This window comes from Choloepus didactylus, chromosome 16 (assembly GCF_015220235.1).
Source record: "Choloepus didactylus isolate mChoDid1 chromosome 16, mChoDid1.pri, whole genome shotgun sequence".
NCBI lineage: Eukaryota > Metazoa > Chordata > Mammalia > Pilosa > Megalonychidae > Choloepus > Choloepus didactylus.
In genome coordinates, this window is record NC_051322.1 from 80411018 (window position 1) to 80430706 (window position 19689).

Consider the following 19689-nt stretch of genomic DNA (forward strand, 5'->3'; position numbering starts at 1 on the left):
TATTTTTGATTTTTATAACATTTTGCCAATTATTTCCAACCTCACTTCAGTATGATCCAAAAAGTGTTTTATATAATGTCAATATTTTTAAATTTGTTGAGACTTGCTTTGTGACCCAACATACGGTCTATCCTAGAGAATGTTCCATTAGCACTTGAGAAAAATCTTATCCTGCTGTTGTGGGGTGTAGTGTTCTATAAATATCTGTCACATCTCATTCATTTATCATACAATTCAATATCTCTGTTTCCTTATTGATCCTCTGTCTAGATATTCCGCCCATTGATGAGAGCAGTGTATTCAATTATCCAACTCTTATTGTAAATGTGTCTACTTCTCCTTTCAGTGTGCTGAGTGTTTTCCTCATGTATTTTGGGGTACTCTGGCTGAATGCATAAATATTTATTATTGTTATGTTTTCTTGATGAATTGACCCATTTATTAATATATACTGTCCTTCTTTGTCTCTTTTAATTGTTTTACTTTTGAAGTCTAATATGTCTGATATTAAAATAGCTACTCCTGCTTTTTCCAGCTACTGTTTGTGTGACATTTCTTCAAACATTTCACTTTAAGCATATTTTTGTCCTTGTATTTAAAGTGAGTTTCTGGTAGACAGCATATAGATGGGTCCTGTTTTTTTAATCCATTCTGCCAGTCCATGTCTTCCTATTGAAGAGTTTAATCCATTAATATTTAGTGTTATTATGGTAAGAGCAGTATGTTCTTCTACCATTCTGTATTTTGGATTTTATATATCATAGCTTATGTTTCACTCTCTCCTTTTACCCTTCCTGATAGTCTTCACTTCTACACTCTTATCCAAACCTCTCTCTTTTGTCTTTTCCTATCAGCACCCACTTTAGGATTTCTTGTAGTGCTAGTCTCCTAATCACAAACTCTCCATGTCTGTCTGAAAATATTTCAATCTCTCCCTGATTTTTGAAGGACCGTTTTGCCAGAAATAGAATTCTTGTTTGGAATCTTTTCTCTTTCAATATCTTAAATATGTCATAATACTACCTTCTTGCTTCCATGACTTCTGCAGGGAAATCTGTACATAGTCTTATCAAACTTCCCTTGTATGTGATGGATTGCTTTCCTCTTGCTGTTTCCAGAATTCTCTCTTTGTCTTTTTGTCATTGGACAATCTGATAAGTAAGTTTCTTGGACTATGTCTATTGGAATCTATTGTTTGAGATATGCTCTACTTCTTGAATCTGTAATTATGTCTTTCATAGGAGTGGAAATTTTCAGTAAGTATTTCTTCTATTATTCTTTCTGCCCCTTTGCCCTTTTCTTCTTCTTCTGGCATACCTATAACATGTATATTCATGTGCTTCATGTTGTCATCCATCTCCCTATGGCCCTGCTCATATTTTTTCCATTCTTTTCCCTCTCAGTTCCTTTATGCATAGGTTTTCAGATGATCTGTCCTCTAGTTTACTGATCCATTCTTCTGCCTCTTGAAATCTGCTGTTGTAAGTCTCCATTTTTTTCCATCTCTTCTATTGTGCCTTTCATTCCCAAAATTCTGGCTTTTTTTCAAATTTTCAATTTCTTCCTTATGTTTGCCCAATATTGTCTTTTCATTATTATTTTTTATCCTTATTCATTGTTTAATATAATATATACACATAGAAGTGACTACTTTCCAACTGCATTTCAACAAGTGGTTAGAGAGCAAAGTTAGATGAATGTTATTGGTTTCAGTTCCAAAATTTCAGCTACCTCCTCACTGTGTAATACAACATACATGCAAAAAGATAACTTTCAAAGCATGACTCAACAAATAGTCACATCGTTATGGGCCACAATACCACAGTTTCAGTCACCAATGTCTTCTTTATTTCCTTCATCACTTTTTCCATATCTTCCCTCAACTCATTGACTTGAGTTTTGAATTGATTTAGCATGTGCATTGAAACATCTTTAATTAGTTGTTTCAACTCCTGTATGTCATATGAAATGTTAGCTTGTTCTTTTACTGCCATATCTACATTTTTCCTAGTGCGACTCATAACTTTCTTTTTTCTCCAGGCATCTGACTTCCTTGATTAATTTATTCTAGAAGTTGTTTCCACTCTTTTACCCAGGGTTTTCTTGTTGGTTTTTTCCTCTATCTTTTCTTTGGCATTCAGTTAACTTACTCTAGACCTCAAATATAGCTTCTGATTAACTGATCAGAATTTTTGGCTCTTGTTATTCTGGGTTTTGCCCTGCCTATATTTCTCTCCTTTCCAGTTGTCAGGTTATCTCTGCCCACAAATCTCACTCCAAAACCTTGTGCCCACAGCAGACTGCCTCTGGGGATTAGGCACTGGGCACTGGAGTAAGGTCTGTGCATGTGGGTAAAACAGGTCTCTTGGCTCCAAGTGGTATTCCATTTTTCACTGGCTAGCAAGAACTATGTTTATTTTGGAGCACTGCCTTAAACATTGGGCTATCCATATTTCTCAACTTAAACAGTGTTGATTCCCCTTTTAGGGGGTGTAGACAGCTCCATTGGACCTGGTATAAGGTTAGGAAATGTTCAGAGAAGTCTTAAAATGCCCTTGCACTTTCTGTTCCTCCAAGGCAATGGAAGGAATTGTTTTTTGCCTCTTTATCTTTATGGAGAGCAGAGTAAGTAGTCCCTATGTGTATAGGAAATGAAATTGGCTTAACTGCTGCATTATTTAGGGTTCTCTAGGGAAACAGAATCAATGAGAGATGTCTATGACTATAATATTTATAAAAGTGACTCACACAACTGTGGGTATGCACAAGTCCAAATTCTGTACAGCAGTCAGCAAACTGTCAACTCCAAGGAAGATATCCAATGAACTCCTCAGGAAACAAACCAGCAACTTCAATGAACTCCTCAGGAAATGAACTGGCAACTTTGATGAACTCCTCAGGAAAGACTTCACTGGGCAGCCAAAGAAGTGAAGGTTCTCTGTCTTGCTTATAAGTCTTCAACTGGTTAATTGGATTTAATCCATCCAATTGCATTCTCTCATTGTGGAAGGCATGCCCTTTGGTGAGTCATCTGTCACAGCTGCAGTCAATTGACTGATTTAATAATCCAGCCTGTTGTTTTATTAAGCAGCCACAAATGTCCTCATAGCAATTGTTAGGGCAGAGTTTGCTTGACCAGACAGCTGGACACTATCACCTGGCCAAGTTGACACATGAACCTAACCATCACATTCCACCCCTTGTCAACTAGGCAGTTATACACATCACCTAAAACCATACTTTATCTTTAAGTAGAGAACAATAACAGACATATATTTTGCCTGACAATACTCTGCTATGCAGCATACAACTGGAAATGCACTAAATCTCTCCAGAATAGTGTGCAAGTCCTTGGGCAACATTAGCTCTTAAAATTGATTTCTTTTAGCTTAAATACAGTGAAATGAACAGTATGGGTTATGCCATATGATAAGGGGATAAGACAGAGAAAAAAGCAAAGATATGTGCTTTATAGACAAATATAAACATAATCATAACAAAACAAGGAGGAACTATTCATGCCATCATAGTTCTCATTTCTGTAACTGGTCACATGGCCATAGCTCATATTTATCACTACCTTCTTCCACTACCCATTCCATGTTCCCTTTACCCTCAGCAAGTACTTCAGCAGGCCATGGTTCTTTGCCTGATGGGGTGACCCAAACCTTCATTCCTGAAGTTTCTTGGCCATTGGTAATCCTGCCTGGATTGGGTTGTTGCAGTTTTCCTTTGACTTTAATCACAGGGCATGGTAGTACTAAGAGATACCCTAGGGGATCTCCTGTATTCCAGGGAATCTCTCCTTTACTTCCATTGTGTTGTTGTAGTGCTGTTTCCCCTTGATAGTCAGGATCAATCACCCCAGCCAGTACAGTAATCCCCTTCCTTGCCTATTGATTCAGAGACATAAGAATACCAAAGTGGCCAGGTGGCAGTCTTAACTTCCAGTTCAAAGGGATTATTGTTTTTCCTGGTGGAAGCACTCTTCCTTTTGGAACCAAGACCTGTAGACCAGCAGAGCTTAAGACTGCAGGGGCAGGAAGCAAAAATTTTCCTAGTGGATCACTAGGAGTGATGGTGAGTAGTGCCACTTCTGTTTCCACCCCTTGATTCCTGGAACCATGAATCCTGGCTATGGGAGAAACAGCACCATAGGGTGGATGCTGATTCAGAGCATACATGGCCTCCTGGAGAACACTGCCCCAACCCTGCAATGTAGTGCCACCTAGTTGGTGCTGTAATTGAGTCTTCAACAGGCCATTCCACTGTTCTATCAACCCAGCTGCTTCTGGATGATGGAGAACATGGTAAGACCACAGAATTCCATGAGCATGTGTCCATTCCCTCTCTTCATTTGCTGTGAAATGATTTCCTTGGTCTGAGGCAATGCTGTGTGGAATACCATGATGGTGGGTAAGGCCTTCTGTAAGTCCACAGATGGTAGTTTTGGCAGAAGCATGTTGTGCAGGGAAGGCAAACCCATATCCAGAGTATGTGTCTATTCCAGTGAGAATTACTGCTCCTTCCATGATGGATGTGGTCCAATGTAATCAACCTGTCACCAGGTAGCAGACTGATCACCTTGGGGAATGGTGCCATACTGGGGACAGAGTGTGGGTCTCTGCTGCTGGCAAATTGGACCTGGCTGTGGCCAGGTCAGCTTTGGTGAGTGGAAGTCCATGTCACTGAGCCCATGCATAACCTCCATCCCTACCACTATGACTACTTTGTTCATAAGCCCATTGGGTAATGACAGGAATTGCTGGGGAAAGAGGCTGATTGGTATCCACCAAATGAGTCATTTTATCCACTTGGTTATTAAAACCTTCTTCTGCTGAAGTCTCCCCCTGGAGAGCATTCACATGGGACACAAATATCTTCATGTTGTTTGCCCACTCAGAAATGTCTATCCACATACCCCTTCCCCAGACTTCTTTGTCACCAATCTTCCAATCATGTTCCTTCCAAGTCCCTGACCATCTAGTCAAACCATTAGCAACAGCCAAGGAATCAGTATACAAATGCACCTCTGGCCAGTTCTCCTTCCAAGGAAAGTGAACAACCAGGTGCACTGCTCAAAGTTCTGCCCACTGGAAGGATTTCTCCTCACCACTGTCCTTCAGGGACATCCCAGAAAAGGGCTGCAGTGATGCAGCTGTCCACTTTCTCTTACAACTTTATCCAAAATATCTAAGAGCAGCCAGCCAACATCATTATACCTCTTAATTCTGCAAAACTCTGTGAAGGTGTTGAAAACACTGTCACCCAGATCCTTGCTTCATACTAGAGTATGATTAGGAGAATCAAATGATGCAATTTTGTGTCTCTCCTTTGCCAACTCATGCTATGGACTCTCAGTGCCCTCTTGATTCTAATCAGAGTAGAAAACAAATTGTAAAACCCCACTTTAAGATTCTGTTTCTCAAGAAGCACTCCTGGTACCAAGTTGTATTAGGGTTCTCTAGGGAAACAGAATCAATGAGAGATGTCTATGACTATAAAATTTATAAAAGTGACTCGTGCAACTGTTGGTATGCATGAGTCCAAATTCTGTAGAGCAGTCAGTAAACTGTCAACTCCAAGGAAGATGTCCAATGAATTCCTCAGGAAATGAACTGGGATCTTCGATGAATTTGTTTGATAAACTCCTCAGGAAATGAACTGGCAACTTCCATGAACTCCTCAGGAAATGCTTTGCTGGGCAGCCAAAGTAGTGAAGGTCCTCTATCAGTCTCACTTATAAGTCTTCAACTGGTTAATTGGATTAAATCCAGCCAATTGCATTCTCTCATTGTGGAAGACATGCCCTTTGGTGAGTCATCAGTCACAGCTGCAGTCAACTGTTGATTTAATAAAACAGCCTGTTGTTTTATTAACCAGCCACAAATGTCCTCATAGCAATTGTTAGGCCAGTGTTTGCTTGACCAGACAGCTGGGTACTATCATCTGCCCAAGTTGACACATGAACCTAACCATCACATCTACTACTGAGAGAGTTATCCAAAGTTTTGTGTGAGAGATTATTGTGGGGCCTTGTGGGGTTCCCAGGTACCTTCAGTCTTCTGCTGCTAGTACCAGCAGCTCTGGAATGTTGAAGGCAGTGGCTTTAGTTGAATAAGTAATTGATGTCCCCATGCCTTGAGGGGTCCAGGGACAGTCAGACTTCCAGTGACCCCCCTGGTTGTAGAGAGAACATAGACCTGGGGGTAGGAGTTGGGGTTTTGGACATTCTTTGGCTCAGTGCCTGGGCTGTCTGTGTTTAAAACAGTCTCTCAGTGGTGTTTTTCCTTTAAGAAAGTTCTTAAAGATCAGATCAATTAACTTCCTTTTGTGGTTTGGTTTCCTTCTGGGCTTTTTACATTTCTATCATTAAAGACCTTAAAGGTGAGATCAATTAAGTTTTCTTTATTAGTCTGGGTTAAGATTACTATAGTGTTGGAAGGCTTTTTGGAGTCTAGTCAGAAAAGCTTCTGGGTTTTTGTTTTTCTGTTGGAAGATTTTTTTTTTTCAGTTTATTATAATTAACTGCTTTATATATGGCCATCTGCAGTCTCTTAGTGAGACAAGTTGTTATAAGGTTTCAAGACTGTCAGCTAGGTTTCCATCCTGATAATTCCAATCAGGTTCCTCTTGAGGCACTGTGGTGGTTTTCACAGAGCTTTTATTAGGTTCCTGTCTACTTAAGGTGTCTGCTGGAGTCTAAGCTGATAGCTATACACATTTCCTTCTCCTTGGTGTGAATCAGGTAGAGAGAATGGCATAGAGATTTCACCATGTGAAGTTATAGGACACAGTAAGGTATTGATTTTGTTTAAGAAATTGGGTAGGATCAGTAGAATACAGGCCTAGGTGTTTCTTAATTTGGGAAAGGTCAGAAAGAGAGAAGGGAACATGGATGCAGATAACCCCGTCTGACCCAGACACTTCTCACAAGGGTTTGATAGGCTGAGGAATTTTTTAAGGGTGCTTGAAGCAGGTGAGGAGGTTAGAGAAGATTTTTTGGGAAGGAGAGATTAGAGAAGTAAGATCTGGAAGGTGAAGCAGGAGGAGCAGAGGGAGGGTCTGCGGCTTCTATCAAAGAAAACTTGGACATATGGAACTGCATTTCATTTGCTACTCATTGACAGTATCTGTCATGATTCATCAGTATTTGGGGATCAGAGGTCCCATTTTTAGTCCATTTAGAGATGTTCAATTTTTATTGGGGCAAAACAACATTGACCCCATGCTTTTATGAGGCAACCTATGGGGGGTGTTGCATGGTGGGATGGAGGATGTCTTGCTCATAAGGAGGCCTCAGGGGAGCCTGAGGGGAAGAATGACATTTTAAGCCCAGTGGACATGAGGTGAAAAACACAGGCATCCCCATGAGTCACCCTCGAGGTCCAGAGAAGAGAATTATTCCTGGACAGAACTGGGAAGAGTGGACTTTCCCACATAACATTCTCTACCTTATCTTAGGATTTTAAGTGCAGCAGCAGAGTGAAATTCAGGGCATGAGTAGATTGCTTACCCCTAGGATGGATAAGAGGTTGGTGTTGATGTTTAAATGGCAAAGGAAGGTGTCACCTCACCTTCCCTGGTTTCTGCACCAAATGTAAGGTAGTTTGGTTCAAAAGATGGATGACAAAGCCAATTGGCTGGTAACAATAAAAAGTTTATTGAGAGAAGCCCCAGGGCAACCCAAACCAGCAGAAAAGAACTGCTTGGGGGGAAAGCCATGCAGTTGGGTAGCAGGATTTATTTTTATCATGCTTTCTGCCAATCAGGGGGTTACATGGGTCTTGAAAATGTAAGGTATGTGAGCTCTGGCCAATAAGGGACTACACATAGTTTATCTTCTAAATTTGGCAATATCTGGTTTGTAGATTCAAGTAGGAGAGGTGGGGAAGGGGTGAGCAGCAGTGAGGCATGAACAGGAGAAATGGCATGAAATGGGAAGGGAGAGGGCAGTGATGCAGCCTGGCTTTACAAAAGAGGGAAATGGGGGAGGGGCACAGAGCCCAGATCTAAGAGGCAGAGGAGCCATGTTCATCAAGAAAGACACAGAATCCCAGAATGGGGGTGCTGTGCTGAGTGTATCTCCCTACATTGGCCAGGGTTTGAGACCTGCTGGGAATGGGCACCTGATTCCCACTTCTCTTTGTGAGTAAAACATGATTCTGTCCAGTGCTGAATGAGATGTGCTCCTGTTGGGTACACTGACATTTTATTGGAGTAGGTTGACATCTCTTTACGTGTCTGTCATTCTCACCTACAGAGTGAGATGTGGCTACAAATGGAATGTGATTTTGCTTTCAGAATAGCAGATATTGCTTAAACTGTATGATACATTTTTCCCACCAAAAATGACATAAAAAATTTTCCTCTCCATATGGAGTTTTATTATTCTGTTTCTCACAGGCTGAAACAGCATTCTGAGGGTTATATTAGTCATTTGAAACTGAGAATTGAATTTAATGAAGGTTGCCTTTTTACTTTAGAGTCTTTATCTAGAAAAGTTTCAGGATTAAGCAATTCATACTCATTTTACTTCAGCCTACATTCAGCAGCTGGAAAAACAGTGTCCTATTTCTTCCCCCCTTTAATATTCTGTCTACAATTTGATGATTTTTTTAAGAATTTATGAAGCTATATACTGGTATGTCTAAGTATGTATTTTAATTAATGTACCCTCCATGTGTATGGATTATGTCAATAATCCATGTGTCAATCAAGAAAATTAAGTTTTTCTAACCTGAATGATTTTTCTAGCTTTTTGCTTGTTATTTTTGGATCACCAAGTTCACTTTTATTTTAAAATTAATATGATCATTTATTGTGTGCATATTTACCACATATGTGTATAATTCCATAATATGAAAAATGATCTGATTGTTTTTGAAATTATCTTAAATGGTATTTAATGCTTAAAATTATGTACATACACAAACATAATTACCCTTAGCACTCTAGCATTTTTAAGACCATGATTTATTTTCTGATAACAAATACAGATAAATTCAAAGTCATCCTATAAACTTTTGAATATAGTAACTAAAGGTTTTACAATGTCCCACTGTCTTCTGAATTGTCTCAGTGCTTTTGCAGTTATTTAAATAATGTTTACCTTTTTTTCTTATTCAACATTTGTATTTATTACAATGCTTTTTGGTCTTTAGATGTTTGTTTAAAATCTTGAATGGGCCCACTAAGAGCTGATTAGGTTCTCAATACATTGGAGTTAAATGGCTTACCAGCTTTTGTTTAATGATATCTAGAAGAGCTGCCACAATTTGAGTTGGTCCCACCAATCCACACAGGGAGACACTTTCCTGTAGGTTTCAATTAACAAGTGCTGCCCAAGAACCCCTCAGACATTATAAGCCTGCACAAGGTAGCTTTCTGAGGTCTGAGTACATTTCTCCTGTTAGATCCTGTTAATTATGTTTTACTTGGACTAAAATTATACGAAAGATTTCCCAGGAAGTATTACATGTACATGTTTACTGAAAATACTTATTTAATCTTGAATAGAAAGTTGGACAAATCATGGCTGGATTTCAGCCATTTGATCCACATTCAGGTCCTACTGCTGCTATGTCAAGATTTTGGGATCTCAGAGCCTGGGTCTTTCCCTAGAATTCTGTGAAACTTAAGCACACAGCAGCCTGCCTTGCCTAGAGCAGTTAATCAAAATGTAATCAGCCTCCCACAGAGCACATAGATTGTCACTTCTCTCCCCTCTATTAACTAAACCTTTCCAAGGTCCACTGGTTCCCAGAACTGAGATTGTTACTCCCTTCCTAGCATGTAGCTAATCTAAATGTAACAAGACCCCTTTATCTCACACCCACTGGAATGTCTGTTTCAGGCCTCTATAACTGGCCTTGCTGATTCCTGCATAATTGTGGTGTACTTTCACACTCAACTCTCAACTGGCCACCATCAGAGCAGCTTGACAGATTTTTCTTTACTCCTGTAAGTTCCTATAATAAGGTTTATGTCTCATTCCATTCCTGGTGTATACTTTGGTCTCCCTGCCAAAGCAGCCCCCACAGGACAAAGCATAGATCATTTACATATGTTCAAAAATGCTTATTTTCCATTTTTCCCTATATTAACATGTTACAGTTGCTTCAGGTTTAGTTTGTTCTCTATGTCCAGAGTTAGAAATTTCACCTCCACACATCCTTTTAGAAACAAGAAATTTTGGAGTTTAAATTTGTCAGAGCAGGAAGAACAAAAATCCAATTGTTAGAGGATTGGTAAAATTCAGCTCATGAGGGCAGCTCTATATGGTCAAACGTTCTATGATTTTGCTTCTCAAATAATGAGCAGTGAAAGAAGCACAAACTTGTTAAAGAAGCATAGGGGGAATGAACTTATTCTCACATAGGAGAATATATATATTGGAACTAAACTACATTATAACTATTGGAAGGGAAAATAAATGGAATAAGGTAATTTTAAAGGGTTAAAAAGAACATGTAACAGTAATGATATTTCCCATTCTATAAGCTTACTGACTTTTTTATTTGAACTTATACATTACTTTATGATCCTTAGCCTCAGTGGCCTACAATAGAAAAAAATGTTACAAGTGTATAATGCATCCTGTTGCTTGTTGTCTATTCAAATTTTTAATTTTAATGTAGTATGATTGAGGTAGATTGAATTATTAACATTTTAGTGCTCTTCCCTATAAGAAGATAGTGTACAAGTACCCCATTGGTATAAAGTGTTGATGTATACCTGGCTCATACAATATAATGACAGAAGAAGGAAAAGGGTAGATTAAAGAGCTATAGTACTCTTGGCCATTTTCTGTATTCTCTTTGACTTCTGGGTTATTGTTCTTCATCAGCTTGGGTTCCATTTTCAAGATCTGTAGCTAACAGAAAAGGGACAGATACCATGAATCAGTAGCTCTACACCGAATTTGGGCATTCACTCAAGTATAACAGAACTTAACCCAATTAATATTATGCCACATTATATTCTAAACAGGTTGTACCAATTAATACAGATATCATCAATCTTTGAGAGTTCTCTCTGCTCATTATTATTACTATTCATTAATACTTTCTATTGTTAGATATTTCAAATAAGCCTAATATGCTCAGAGTATGTATATGTATATATATGAATACATATGCACATATATATATTGTTTTAATGCAGTTTAATGATAATCTGGAATTCTCTCCTGTGAAATTCCCATGTGTAATTTTTTACAGGCACATTTCCATAGTTGGTTTCATAAAATATTGTTTTATTCTATATCCTTTGAGGGAAAGAAGTTCTCAATTCTATTACACTCAAATTTATCAATCTTCCTCATTGTGGTTTTGCTTTATTTCATGCCTGAAAAACACTTACCTATGTTGGTATCCTGAAGACATTATGAAATGTTAGTCTCCAAAACCATGTTTTGAGTTTTATATTTAGTCATTATACTATATTAATTGTGCATGGTAAGAGGTAGGAGTGAAATTGATTTTATCCTATATGAATTTCCAACTATCCAAACAACATTAACTGAAAAGTATATATAATTGAAACTACATATCACACATTACCTCTGTCATTCACTGTGTTCCTAAATGAGTGAATCTGTAGCTGTGCTCTTTATTATGTTGCATTGCTTTCTTTGTTTCTTTGTTTCCCAATAAGTATTGGGAAAGTGATAATTTAAAATTAAAAATACATGTTTTGTCCTTGACTTGATATGCTTCAAGGAATGCACATGAAAATGGTTGAGTTTATGATATGGAATATTTGAAATTGGAATTATTTTTAAAAGAATATATAATACTGTTGGGAAACAATTCTTGTCAGAATGCTATGCATACATTTAATATTAGATAGTATTAATTTTATGGATAGAATTATGATTTTAGGAGTAATAAAAAGAGAGAAACTGTAATAACTCACAATAAATTCCAAGTGAAATATTTGCCTTATCACCTGGGTATCAACTGAAGTGGTGAAGGCAAATGATAGGTTGTTCATATGATTGTTTTATTAACTGAGGGAACATTTCAATTTCTAGGGAAATGATATTGATGAGATTAAAATCAATATGTTTCAGAAACAATGCCCAATATAATTCAAGTATTCTACAGCAACCTCAAAGAAATGAATACAGATCAATGGGTATTTGATTACTTTATTGAACAAAGCTTTAACATGGTAAATTTAAACAATACTCATCATGGTACCTTATCATATATTGCTTATTGGATAAGGAAGACTCTATTATATTCCAAATCACATTTAGATTTCAATGAGTATTATAAAAATAATTTTAATATTAATAAATTCCACAATATTAGAAATTTACAGTTTCTCTCTTTTTACTACTATTCCTGCCATCTTAAAGGTAATCTCTCTCAGCAGGAAACGTAGGATAATAGCAGGTGTATATGCAATTTAATAAATAAAGCCTCATTTGCATTTTATTCAAAATGTTCATGCCTCTAAAGTGTGGACCTCTCTGCTGAATCTTTTGAAAGTTGAAAGATTAAGTCTTACTTCATTAAGAGCAGAAAGTGTCAAGTGACATACTTTGACCAATAAAACATGATCAAAAGTAATGAATTTAAGTTTAAGAGCCAACCTATGAGAACTTCATTATAATACCTTTTCATTCTGCCAGAAGAACCAGTGACATTCCATTTGCAGTCACTCCAATAGCTTAGGCATTGAATATGGTCATATATGGGAAGAGAATTTGAACCAAGAATGTGCACCAAAGTCATAGCCAACACAAAATTGACATGTGATTGAAGTGGAAAGTTTTTGTTGCTCTCAGAACCAACTTTAAATATTTTGGTTACTGCAATCTAAATAGTCTAAGCTTGCTAATAATATATCAAATGGTTTTCCAAAGCAGTTGCATCATTTTTTCCTCATATCCTTTCCTTCACATACTCAGAAAATATTGGTGAAGCCTGATATATTTTTGCCACATATTGAAAATGTAGCAGTACAATGTGAAATTATTTTTTTAAATTTTACTTCAAAATCAATGGTACAGAATATCTGTCATGTGTAAAACATGACATCCATATCTTATTTTCTTCAGAATTCCATTTTAATGCTTAAGAGTTACTGTCCGGCGCCGCCCCGCTCGACCCGTTCCCCGGCCGGCGAGGGGAGAAACAAGGGATGAGAGAGAGAGAGAGATGCAGACCACGCAAACTGACCTGGCTGGAAGTCACGACTCGAGCCACACGGCGGTTGCGAGAGCAAGTCTTTTACTGAAGCTAGATAAGCATTCTCTGTTACAGGTTTCCACGCGGGGCAGAGTGCCTCGCGGGAGAGCAGCCTCGATGTGGCCGTCAGGTACGGCTCCTAGTGGGCTGTCTCCCCGAGGTTCGCTTGGGCAAACTCTTAAGTACTCTACTCATAACCAATGATCTAGCGCCGCGCATATGCACTCAATTGGCAGATAGGAATAGTGAGTGTGCACGTCATAAGCGGAAGCAGGATATGGGCGCCATCTTGGCTCATTCGATGGGCGGGGGGACTTTGGAGCAGGTTTACAGCGCATGCGCTATGCCCGTCCCGGGAGACGGCTCTCCACATCTCCCCCTTTATTATTTATATCGACCCAGTGTCCCCAGTGATGAGTGTGCTCCCGTGAACCCAGATGGCTCACAATTTGTTCCGGTGCTTTGGGGAGTCTGGACTAGGTCTCAGCCATTTAGCGGCGGAGCCTCTAGCACCGACCAGAATGCTCACCTCATATGGAGACAGGAGAGTCCGTGAGCTGGAAACAACATGACTCTCCCTGCAGTGCTTTGCCTTGCAACTGGGGGACAAAGGCGGGGGCAGGGATAGCATTAACCAGAGTCGGAGGCGTCACTAGGCGTCCCTATGCATTGGCTAGAGTCAAGTCTGGCCACAACTATGACTCTGCCTTAGGGACTTACCTGAGACAAAAATTATGACTGCTGGCGTCGCCCGTTATACCCGGGACACAGCTGCGCGCTTAGCTACAAACCTCGCTCCCGAGTGCCCCGCCCGAGGCGGCCAGGATGGGGTATGGCCATCAGAATGGTCGCTGTTGGGGGTATCAAAGGTGGAGGACATAGCCATCATAGTGGTAACACGGTACTGCCGCGCTTGAAACAGGCGTTCTAGCAAAGATTTAACAATGACTAATCCCACCAATGGTCCCACCATCAAGAGAATCCAATTAGTCAAATTGGGCCAAGAGAACCAAGAGGTGACTTGGTCCCACAGATTTTTTACAGTCTCGCCCAGTGTGGAAAGGTCGAAACTAACAGGCTTCAATTTCCTAATGTTCTCAAGTCCCTGAAGGTCGGATTTCACTTGGTCGGAGAGATTGGTGAAGTTGGGGAGATAAGTGTCTTTGAGCCACTCGGCGACATCTTGCTGCTCCTCTGTCAAGTTCACCCTAACCGGGGTGACACAAAGCCTCCCGAATAACCATCGGGTATCACACGTCTGCTGGAGAACTCTCCAGAGTCCATCTATTTCTAGTCCAAGTTCATCTATCTCCGCTAGGAGTTTCTGAATGGCCTGGAAATTTAAGTTCAGCATCTGATTGTGGCGGCGTAGCACGTCTCGGGTAAGGTATGCCTCTTGGACGCCTAGACTTAGAGAAGGGGATATTGTTAAGTGAAACAACTTGAGAAACAGGGCCAACCCAGTCGGTTGCCTTGACGGGGAGCCAGACATAACTTGGGCGATACACTAGGATAGCGGGGCGGCGAGGCATCCGGGTCTTTGGAACGGTTGCAGACTGTAGGAGCAAACCCCGGAAGGAAAAGGCACCTTTGAGTCTCATTTTTACTCAAGATCCCTTCACAAGACTGGCGGCTCTTCCCTGTAACGTTAAGAAATTCAAGCAAGACTCCCTTACTTAACTCGCCATTACCAGTTTCACAAGTAGCATTCGCCGCAACTGTGGTGTTGACAACCTTGACAGAGAGGTTAGCAAAAGAGAGGATCAGTGTGTCATTGGTGAGGGGGAAGGACTCGTTGAAGCTTGTGGAGGAAATATTTCTGTCAGAAGGCAGGTGGTGGAGACCTAGAGACAGGGTACGAGTGAAAAACACAGGAGAGGCGGGAGACCCAGCAGAGAATGGGGCCAGGGTCGGGGGATGATGCCACAGGCCCCAAAGACCACTCTCCTGCGCTACCACAGTTCCACTAAAAAAAGAAAAAGGCAGATTAGAAGGATTGCTATAGGAGAGCAAAGAACAGAGTTACCGATCCTCTTTTTGGGCAACCGCGGGGTGGTCAGTCCTACTATTATCGTCTTGTCGGTCGTCGCCATCATCAGCAGGGTCGGAGGCTTGGTCTAATGGTTCAGGTTGTATATTCGTTGGCGTTTCTGACAGCTGTTCCTTGGCTTCTTCAGGTGATGTCACGGTTCTCACCAGTCTTTCCGGAACCCACACTGGTTGACGTCCTGGTTCCTGGGGAAAAACACAAACAGAGCCTCTGGCCCAGCTGAGCACGGGGTCAGGGCCTTTCCACTGCCCCGACAGGACATCCTTCCAACGGACTAGACCTCTATGCTGAGGACTCGGGGTGGTGTGTTGCAGGGCAGGTGTCACTCCCTGTGAATTTTCATTTAAAAAATTGTATGTAAATAAGGCTATAGACAATTGAGCCTTTGGGGACAAGCCGTGACCTATCCCCCCTTTCTGTTTCCTAAGCAGGTCTTTGAGCGACCTGTGCGCTCTCTCGATGATTCCTTGCCCTTGAGGGTTATAGGGGATGCCATGTTTCAATTGGACACCCATGTTGTCACAAAATTTTTGGAAGGATTTACTAGTGTAGGCTGGTCCGTTGTCTGTCTTTAACGTTTTTGGCTTACCCCAAGCCGCCCATGCAGCCAAGCAGTGTGCAACGACGTGGGAGACTCTTTCTCCTGGTTCAGCAGAGGCAAACAAAACTTGGGAATATGTGTCTATCGACACGTGTAAGTACTTGACCTTACCATACTCTGAATGATGAGTGACATCCATCTGCCAAGTATCCCCTGGGGTGAGACCCCTAGGGCTGACCCCAACCGAGGAGACTGCTCTCTGCTCCGCACAATTGCTGCAGGCTCGGACAATATCTCGAGCAGCTGCACGTGGTATGCTGAACCGCTTAGCTAGGGTGCCTGCATTGATGTGAAACTTGGCGTGGAACTCTCGGGCCTGTTGATATGGCACCAGTGTGGGAAAGATGTGTAGCTGTCGAGTGGCCACATCTACGATGTGGTTTCCCTGGGCCATGGGGCCAGGCAAGCCCGTGTGGGCTCTGATATGAGTTATGTAGAAAGGGTGTCGCCTGGCCCATATAACTTCCTGTAATTTGATAAAGAATGTTCTTACTGTAGATGAATACCTAATAGTGCCCACTGTCTCTAGTATCTGTACAGAGTTTACAACATAAGCAGAGTCCGAGACAACATTCAAGGGTTCAGAGAGGCTTTTCAGAACAGTGATGATAACCTGTAGCTCTACCCATTGAGGCCTTTGTGGATGGAAGAGTACTGTTTTGGGAGTGTCCCCCTCGACACAATACGCCCCTGTGCCGGAGCTGGAGCCGTCTGTGTACACAGTGGGGGCATCCGCTAGCGGCTTAGGCGAGGTCACCTTAGGAAAAATCACTGGGTGCCGAGCAACAAACTGCAAGAGGGGAGCTTTAGGGAATTGATTGTTAATGCTTCCGAGAAATGTACACCGGAGGACGGCCCATTGATCGATACATCCAGTGAGTATCTCAAGCTGTTGGGAAGAATAAGGCACTCGGAGATTTCTGGGTTGCTGGCCGAAATGCTGTACCGCTCTTTTAATACACTCCAGGGCTAACTCTGCAACCGCTGTAGGATAATGCTCTAGAACCTTCCGGGGGGAAACCCCAGGGTGGATCCAGAGCAGCGGTCCTTGCTGCCACAGCACTGCAGTGGGCTGTAATTCTGTTGGCAGCACGCAGGCCTCAAAAGGCTCATTGGGGTTTATTCTTTTCAGAGTGGCGCAACTGAGCGCTTGCTCTACCTGGTACAGTGCTTGCCTCGCCTCGGGAGTAAGGTGCCGGGGCGAAGTTATGTTTGAATCTCCTCTCAACAAGTCAAATAGGGGCACCAACTCAGCGTTGGGTAATTTCAAATACGGGCGGATCCAATTGATATCTCCCAAGAGCCTTTGCAGATCATTCAGAGTACGTATATTGTCTAATCTGAGAGATACCTTCTGGGGGGAGACATGAGTAGGCGTGAGTTTCGCTCCCAGGAAAGTGGTAATGTCAGTCATTTGGATTTTCTCAGGGGCTACTTCCAGGTTAGCTTTTCTAAGGTCACAGACCAAGTGTGACAACACAGTTTCAAGGATTACAGCATCCTTATGGGCTAACAGAATGTCATCCATATAGTGAATGATTTTTACGTGAGGGAATTGTTGCCGGGCGCCAACTAGCTTTGTAGCAACATACAGCTGACACATGGTAGGACTATTAGCCATACCCTGGGGCAGGACCGTCCATTCAAAGCGTTGACAGGGCTCCTCTTGGTTACGAGAGGGCACAGTGAAGGCAAACTTAGGGGTGTCTTCGGGGTGGAGTGGAATAGAAAAGAAGCAATCCCTAAGATCTAAGATGACAACCGACCAGTGCCCTGGCAACGCCGAGAGGAGGGGCAGTCCCATCTGAACGGGTCCCAAAGGCTCCAGGCAATCATTGATAGCCCTTAAATCATGCAGCAGTCTCCATTTTCCAGATTTCTTTTTTATTACGAATATGGGGGTGTTCCACTGTGACGTGGAGGGAGCGATATGGCCCTTTTCTAGTTGTTCTGATACTAGGGCGTGCAACGCTGCAAGTTTTTCCTGTGGCAAGGGCCACTGAGGCACCCACACCGGAGCCTCGGTTTTCCATTTTAGTTTTATAGGTGTGGGTGGGAATCTCTCCTCAGTGGCCCCTATGAAAAACCCAAGCCTCGTCTGTCAGACTTGGGGGCAGCTTGTATAGGCTCCGCACGTCCGTGCAGTGAAGCTCCTAAACCCTTGCCGGGGGTATACCCCATTTCTTTTAGCAGTCGCTTAGAGGTTGGGGAGTAGCCGCTAATTAAAGTAACATCCATTTGGGTCAGAATGTCTCTTCCCCACAAAGACACAGGCAGGGCTAATACATAAGGCTGGAAACTGCCTTGGTGTCCTTCTTCATCGGCCCAATGAAGGGCAGCTGCACTGAGCATGGGCGCTGAAATTTGGCCTATTCCTCTAATGGGCTCTTCCGCCCTGCTCGTTGGCCAGGTGGGGGGCCATTCTTGTTGTCTTATGATAGACCGATCGGCCCCTGTATCGAGCAGGCCCAAGAAAGATCTGCCTTGCACCTTAATGGTTAGCATAGGTCGAGACTCCAGGGACATATGGAGTCCCTCAAAAATCGCTCCACTGGATCCGAACCCTTTTTCCCCTCTCTGTCTGATTCTGCTTGGAAAGACTGCATGTAAGCTGGGTAAGAGCAGGAGCTGCGCCAGCTTATCACCTTCTGCAATGACTAAGGTGCCCCGCTGAGATTGAACCATAACTTGGGCACGGCCTGTGAAATCTGAATCTACAAGTCCTGGTATAACTGTTAATCCTCTCAGGGCCGTGGATGCTCTCCCCAATATGAGCCCTACAGTACCAGCCGGTAAGGGCCCCTTGAAGGAGGTCCCTACTAACTGGACACCCATGGAGGGGGTTAGTACGAGTCTGGAGGTGGCACAGAGGTCCAGTCCTGCTGAGCCGGGGGACGCACGAATTTGATCGGATCCTGTGTTGTCGAATGGCATGCAAGGGGGTCCGTCGAAAGGGCGGACCCACTCTTCCCGTTTTTTGGAATCTGCTCGGGGCGGCCAGAGAGGCGTCTACCCTGCGCATCGAAAACCGATTTACAATCTTCTGCGCGGTGGGGGCCTTTGTGGCAACGGCCACACGGCCTGGTTACTGCACCTGGTTCGCCAAACCGTTGAGTGGCAGGGGGCTGACGTCTATTGGGACAATCTCTCTTAAAGTGCCCTGATTGGCCACAGCCATAGCACCCGTTAGACTTTGCCCCTAAGGTTCTCGGGCCTTTTGTAGCCACCTGTAGGGAGCTAGCTAGCATGGCAGCTAGACCTGCATTAGTTAAAGGGCTGCCAGTATCTCTACAGAGCCTGACCCACTCTGTCAAATTTTTTGCTCTGTTTTGTGCCAGGATAACTTTGCACTCCTTGTTGCACTGCTCAAAAATCATTTGCTTAACCACAGTCTCTGCTACTCCTGGATCTGAGAAGATTCTCTCAGCTGCGGTTTGCATCCTGGCTACAAAATCCGCAAATGGTTCTGTGGGGCCTTGGTGTATATTGCTGAGTGAGGCCTGAGCCTCTCCCTTACCTGTTAGCTTTTTCCAGGCACCCACAAAACAGCGGAAGATCTGGGCGTAGACCTCTTGTGGGAAACCCGTTTGGTTCTGGGCATGGGCGCCTCTCCCCAACAGCATGTCAGCATTCCACCCGCCACGTCTCCCTGCCGCATTCCTTGCGGCCTGCTCTTCAGCTAACTCCTCAAACCATGCTTTCCAATCTATGAATCGGCCTGACGGCAAGCAAGCACGGGCTAGCTGAAAAATATCTGCGGGTGTATGATTTAGAGCAGAGAGGTTCTCGATCATGTTCAAGGTATAAGGGGCATTGGGGCCATACTGATGGACGGC